This window comes from Apteryx mantelli, chromosome 25, assembly GCF_036417845.1.
Source record: "Apteryx mantelli isolate bAptMan1 chromosome 25, bAptMan1.hap1, whole genome shotgun sequence".
In the NCBI taxonomy this organism is placed as follows: Eukaryota; Metazoa; Chordata; class Aves; order Apterygiformes; family Apterygidae; genus Apteryx; species Apteryx mantelli.
The window spans coordinates 7,215,147-7,221,607 of NC_090002.1; positions in this window are offsets into that span (position 1 = coordinate 7,215,147).

Consider the following 6,461-nt stretch of genomic DNA (forward strand, 5'->3'; position numbering starts at 1 on the left):
TTCTTTTTGGGGGGGGCTGCGACACCGGGGGCTGCAGCAGGGAGCCGCTCCCCGGGGATCCAACCCCCCCACCCCCTTCTTGCTGCCCCCTCCCCGGGAGGACCCCGGCTCCCTCCTCCTCCTCTCCAACTAATTGCATTATTGCTAGTTGCCCGGCTGCAGCCCCCAGCCCGCCGGGCGCCCCCCGCAGCATCGCCCGCGACGCCCGGGCTCCGCTGCACGCGCGGGGCTGGGGACAAGCGGGGACCCCCCCGACCCCCATCTCCCACCCCGGGGTCTTGGCCCCCGCAAGGTGCCCCTCGCCGCGGCGGGGGCTGCGGGAGGGGCGCGGGGGCGGCTCGTCGCCCTGCTCTGCAGCCCCGGCCAGGTCCCGCCGGGGCTGGGAAGGGATTTGGGGGAGCAGGACGCCAGGCGCCGGCTGGGGGCTCTGGCCAAGCCGCGGGCGGGTGGCAGCGCCGGGCTCCCCTGGCCGCAGGGGCAAAGGCCCCGGCGCGGGGCAGTGGGGAAGGGGCGTCCGTGGGGGCCGAGCGCGGGGGGCTTGGGGAAAGGCCCCTCGCCCAGAGCTGCAGCCCCCCCGCTGGCGGAGACCTGCCCGGCTCGGGGCAGGCAGCCGCTCGGTGCGCCAGCACACACGCACACACACACGCTCCCGGGTTTGTTTTCCTCCTTTCCCTCTCTCGAGCGCTTCCTCGCTCTCCCGCTCATCAGCGCTTTGGGGGGAGCAGCTCGGGCTTGCCGTGCGCCGGGCTCTGATGGGGAAGTTGGCTGCCGTGGGAAAAAATTGGAGAACTCTCCCACCGCGTCCCCAGGCACAGGCTCGCTCTGCACCACTGCGCTCCTCCTCCTCCTCCTGCCGCCGCTTCGCGCCCGCTGCGATGAGTTTGCCGTGCTCTGCTGGCCGGGTTATTTTTCTGCAGGCTGCTTCGGTCGGGGGGAGAAGCAGGCTCCGCTTCCCGTTGTGGCTGCGGTTTAGAGGCCGGGAATGAGTCATCGCCGCCACCGGTTGACCTGTGGCTCCGGGTTTGAAGGGGGGATGTCAGGGGGCAGGTCCGGGGCGAGCGCTTTAGGACATCGCGGACGCTGGCCGCTCGCCCGAGGCACGGCCTGGCGAGGAAGGGAAGGGAGCCGAGCTGTTGCATGCAGTGAGGAGCTCGGGAAAATGCCAAGAGAGGTGCCAAAAGCAAAAGCTCGTTTCCTTTCCTTCTCTCTCTTCGCGTAAACAGGGCTTTTCCGCACCAGCGCAGCGGGCGGGGGGGTGGCGGGAGCGCGCCGGGCTCGGCTCTGGTGGGCCGGAGGGGACGGACGGGAGCCGCGGCCTCCCTGCCATCTGCTGCCTCCGCACTGGGACCTGGGATCTCGTCTCTCTGGGATAGGCTGTGCCGAAATCCCAGCTGCATCTCTGGCCCGCTGGGGCTGGGCAGCAGCTCTGGGGAGGGCAGAGGCGGCCTGAGGGCTGGGGCCGAGCTGGGGGGGTCTCCCCTGCAGAGCTGCACTGGGGGCAGCGGGCCGGAGCTGCGGGCACCGGGGGTGGGATGCGCAAGCTGGATTTGGGGGCTCCCTGGCTGGGAGCAGGCCCTGGAGGAGGAAAGCTGTGGTTCAGCTGGACGCCACGGACTGTAGCCCCCTGTGCTCCCCTAAAAGGGGGTCCGGGCTCGGCTCCCTGCCCTGGGCATCCCCGGGTGGCTGTCTGCACCCCGTCCGTCCCCCGAGGAGCACGCCGGCATGGGAGATGCCGAGTGGGCGTTTTTTACACCTGAAGCCGAACCTCGGCCGCAGCCGTGTCCGGTCCCTGGTGCCGCTTCCCAGCGTGGCCCCCCAGTGGGGTGCAGCGCTGCCCTTCGGCAGAGCCTGCCGGCTGCCCGAAAAAGGGTGTCACGTGCCTCGACTTTGGCACCAGGCAGGAGGAGGACGGATCTGTCAGCTCAGCCACCCCCTTCCCGCTCTTCCCGGAGAGGCAACAGCCTGAAGACGTGGCAGCTCCTAATTATAACACGCGCTACCGTGCGCCTGCTGCCGCCGTCCCCGAGTTGGCGCCCGCCGCGGGTGCCAGGCACCCTCTCTCGCTCTCGGGCTCCGCCGCGGGGGTCCCTCTCCGGTGGTGCCGCCCTTGCGAGCGGGGGGTGAGCGGCGGCCTGCTTTGCACCGGCGAGGAGGGAGGCGGGCACAGCGCTTGCCTGCAGTTAAGGAGATATAGATATATATATATATATATACACACGTATATATAGCATGATAAATATTCCCTGGCGCTGATCCGCAGCCCAGGTGGAGCCTTTTTCAATGGCTTTTGGGAGCCTTTTTCAATGGACTTCAGCAGCCGCCGGGTCGGGCTCTGGAGGAGGAAGGACGGTGGCTGCACCCGGAGGGAAGCTGGCTTCTGCCCCCTGATTTGGGCTCAGCGTAGCCCACTGCGGACGGGGAGTTCGCCGGGAGCCTCTCGGCTCCTCTCGGAGACGACGAGTGCAGCCGAAGATCCCGGCGCTGGCAGCACCTCATCCTGGAGAGGTAGCGCTCGGCTCTCTGCTATTTGGGTTGGGATTATGGAAACGTTGCAGTATTGGCTCGTGCGTCGCTCTAGTGGTTGCTGAATGGGGGGGGGGGGGGGGAATCTTCGTTAAGGTATTGGGTGTATTTTCCCATTAAAATCTGGGCTCCCTGCTTCCCGGTGCCCGCTTTCCTAGGCAGGCGAAAGCCGGGTGCTTGACCTGAATGCTAAAGATTTTGCCTGGCAAGCGATAACTTAACCTGGCCTCCCCTCTCCTTGTCTTTGGTTCGGCTGTACTTCACATAGCCTTTGCAATTAAAAAAAAAGAAAAAAAAGAAATAGGAGCCAAAGCAAAGTTAGTAATAGCTCGCAAGTGGGGAAAAAACTAGCGTAGGCTAATTGGGGTATTGTGCTGCGCTCCGGCTGTCCCTGCTTGCCGAAGGATTCGCAGGTGGGGAAAGAAACGGCCTTGATTTTCAAAAAGACGCCGGCGAAGTCGCGGCAGAAGGCGGCAGCGGCCCTCCACGTGCCGGGATTTCGCTTTCGGCTCCGCCGCAGGACGGGGGCCGTCGGCTCCTCCGCCGCCTGGGTGCAGGGTGGCAAGGTGCGAGGGCTGGTGCTGGGGGGTCCAGCAGGACTCCTGGGCCCCCCACGCCGAGCCGGGCAGGGGCTGCCTGGGGTCGTAGTCTTGAATTCCCCAGCGAGCCTCCGGGACCGGCCCCGAGCCGGGTAGCTGGTCCCGCCACTGGCAGCAGCGAAGCCTCGGTTTCCGCCGGCCCCGGGGCATTTTTGCCCGTGTCCTGCGCCCCGGGATGGGCCAGCTCATGCTGCCGTCCCAGAGCCGCGGTTCAGGCTCGCAGCTCGCTGCCTCGGCGGTGTTTGGGGCAAATACGGGGTCCTGCCGGGCTGTTTGGTCCTGGGGCCGTGGCAGCGCCAGGCCGGCGAAGGGAAATTCTGCAGAAAAAATAAAAACGTGCGGTGTGCGGCTGGGAGGGGATCCGGCTCCCTCTCCTGGAGATGCGGCAGCCCGGCGGAGCAGCGGAGAGCAGATCCCACTGCACCAGGGCTGCGTGGATGAGGCCGGGCTGTCCAGTGCCAGAGCCACGCATCCGGCGGCGCCACGCATCCGGTCCCTGCGGGAGACCTTCAAAAGCCAGCGCGGTTTTGCGGGATGAGCTCTGCCTGCCTCCGGCTACGTTTCGATAAGCGTCTAGTTTCCCGAGCCGATGCGCGGGGCACCGCTCGCCGTCTGGGTGGTTCTGATGGGGGATGTGGGCTGCCGGCGGCACAGGGCCGGGAGGAGGGACGTCGCCTCCGCCGGTGGTGCCGGAGCTGCTGAGACTTGGGGGGGAAGCGGCTTCGCTTTTCCCTCGCCCCTGCGATGAACCCCTGGCTTGGGCTCCGTCCGTGCAGCTTGGCTGCACCTCACCTGTTGCAAACGTGCAGTTTTCTTGCTCCGGGGTTTGCAGGGCTCAGGCTCCCCTGGGGGTGCGGAGACGTCGCCCACCCTTGGAGCAAGGATGAATTTGCCTCCTTTTGGGCTGCTGCAGTTGCTGCCCTTGAGCTTTAAGGCCGGTGCGGGCATAGCCGTGCCCGGAGCCCGGAGCAGGGTTTCGGGGGCGCTGGGGTGCTCGTGCCCTGCTCCTTCCTGCAAGCCCTCCGGCTGCTCACACCCCGGAGCGCAGGATAATTGGGGTTGCATCTCCCCTAATGATTCGGCGAGGGATTCAACCCCTCCCCGCGCCGCTATTTGCGCTTTCTTCTTGCCTGCCATGATATTTTTACCTTCAGCTCGTTCAGATTATATGATCAAAGGAGGCGCAAAGGGGAGAGAACAGAAAGGAAAAAGCTTAAAAGAAGAAAGGAAGAGGCCGCGGACTCCCGGGATGCCGGCAGCTCTGTGAGAGCCGCTGCGCTCTCGGGGCGAGCAGGATTTTCCTTGTAGCGGATGCCACTTGGAGACTCATCTCGCCTTTTTCCTACGGGCGGAAACGTTCCAGGCCCGCGGATGAGGATGGGGAAAATGAGCTGATTCAAGGTGGCCCTGGGGGCTGCTCGGGGCTGCTCTGCCCTGCCGGGAGCTGCCACGGGCAGAGCCCTTCCCAGGTCCCGCTTGCAGCAGGAGCAGCGTGGGAGACGGCGCTTGCCAAGCCCTGAAAGTTTCCGCGGTCTTGCCGAAATTGGGGACTCTGCCCCCTTGCAGGGGTCTCCTCGCCGGCTGCCTTTGCATCCCTGTCCCTGCTCCCGGGGGCTTTCCCCGGCGAGAGCTTTCCTGCCGCCCGGGGGCTTTGCAGCAGGCGCCGGGGCCGAGCGGCTCGCGTGCCGCGGCCCTCGGAGGCTCCCTGCCCTGCCGAAGCGGAAAGCTCGACCCTGGCTAATTCTGATTGCTTAAAAGCCCCAGCTGTCAGAAACGCTTTGGAGAAGGGCCTTGGAGCGGCTCCGGCAGGCAGGGAGCTGCATCATTTATGGAGGTGAGTCGAGGCAAGGGCCCTCCCGGCCGGGGAGGTTGCGGAGCCAGGGAGGCTCCCGGGAAGCCTCCTCCGCCGGCGTACGGCGCGGGCGCATCCGGCCCCGCGGAGGCGAGCGCTGCGCTCGAGCCCAGGCGGATTCGGGCTCTTCCTCGGGTCTCGCCGGTCCGGTCCGGCCCGTCCTGCCCAGGGAGCGCGTTCGGCGGCTTGGCTCTCCTGCGCCCGTCGGCGCCGCGCAGCAGCCGCGCGGCCTCGGGTAGCGCTTCGCGTGCGCGACTGCCGGGTCTGCGCGGCGCCCGGCCGTGTCGGCTCGCGTTGCAAACCCAGCTGCGCTCCGAGCCGCCTCGCTTTGCCGGGCGGCGCTGAGGACGCGGAGGCCGGTTGGGAAATCCCCCCCCCTCGGCGCTCCCGTCCCCCTCCTCGCGCCCCTTCGACACCTCCGGCGCTTGCACGCGCTTGTGCGAGGGGTGAAGGCTCACAGCCCCGAGCCCTTCCCAGGGATGGTGCCTGGAGGACGCGGGAAGAGGCTTTGCAGGAGCTTCCGCGTCAGCCGGGCTTTGCCCAGGGTTTTGCTCGCGGATGGAGGGGCTCGAAAGGGAGCCGGGGTGGTGCGGGAACCACGCGGCTCGGAGCGGACGTGCCGCCCCGGGACAGGCGCGTGGAGCAAGGCTTGCTGGGGAAGGACGCGGCTCTGCCCCCAGACAGCGGGCTGTGTAAAAAAAGCTGCTTTCCCCCCCAAAAAAACCTCAAGGCCTGAATAAGGCTTAGCTGGGAGGAGGCCGTTCGGCTCCCGTGGCCGGCGGGAGGGAGGCCGGGGGGCCGGGTCCGCTTGGCGCTCGCCCCGCTCCGAGCACCTCCGGGCGCTGCCGCCCCGATAACCTGTTCAGGCTGAGCCAAAGCAGCTGGCGGGAAGCAAAAAAAAATAAATCAAGTGAATCCCAAATCTTTTTGCACTAAGCCACAGCGCTAATTCCTGCTGGGCTCCCCGCTGGAAGAGCTGAATAGCTGACGTCCTCCTCCTGCTCCTGTTTGATTCTTCTCTTTCTCTCTTTCTCTCCCTCCCTGTTTTCCACCCTCTCCCTTTCAAGGGCTGCGGAGGAAGGAGCCGAAGCTTGCTGCCGGGGCTCGCGTGGCCGCCGCTCCGCACGGCGATGCAAACCCTGCCGCTTCCCTCTAGCCGCCGCGCCAGCACCCGCCCCGGGGCCGCCGCCGGGATGCTGTGACCCGCCGGGCGCCCGCCGCGACATGGATGCTGCCGCCGGGCGCGGGAGCCGCTGACGGGGGGGCCGCGGGCGGCGAGCCATGCCGCGGGGCCGGGGGGCTCCCTGAGCGCCCGCTCGGCTCCGGCGCTCCGGGCGGGCGGGCGAGCGCCCCGTCGTCGTGCCGCGGCGCCGCCTCTCGCCCATGCGGAGCCGGGGCCGCCGCCTGGCCGCGGGCTTTCGGGCTGCGCTCTCGGGCCCCGCACGGCTTCGGCGATGAGCGGGCGGCGCGGCGGCGGCGGTGGCGGC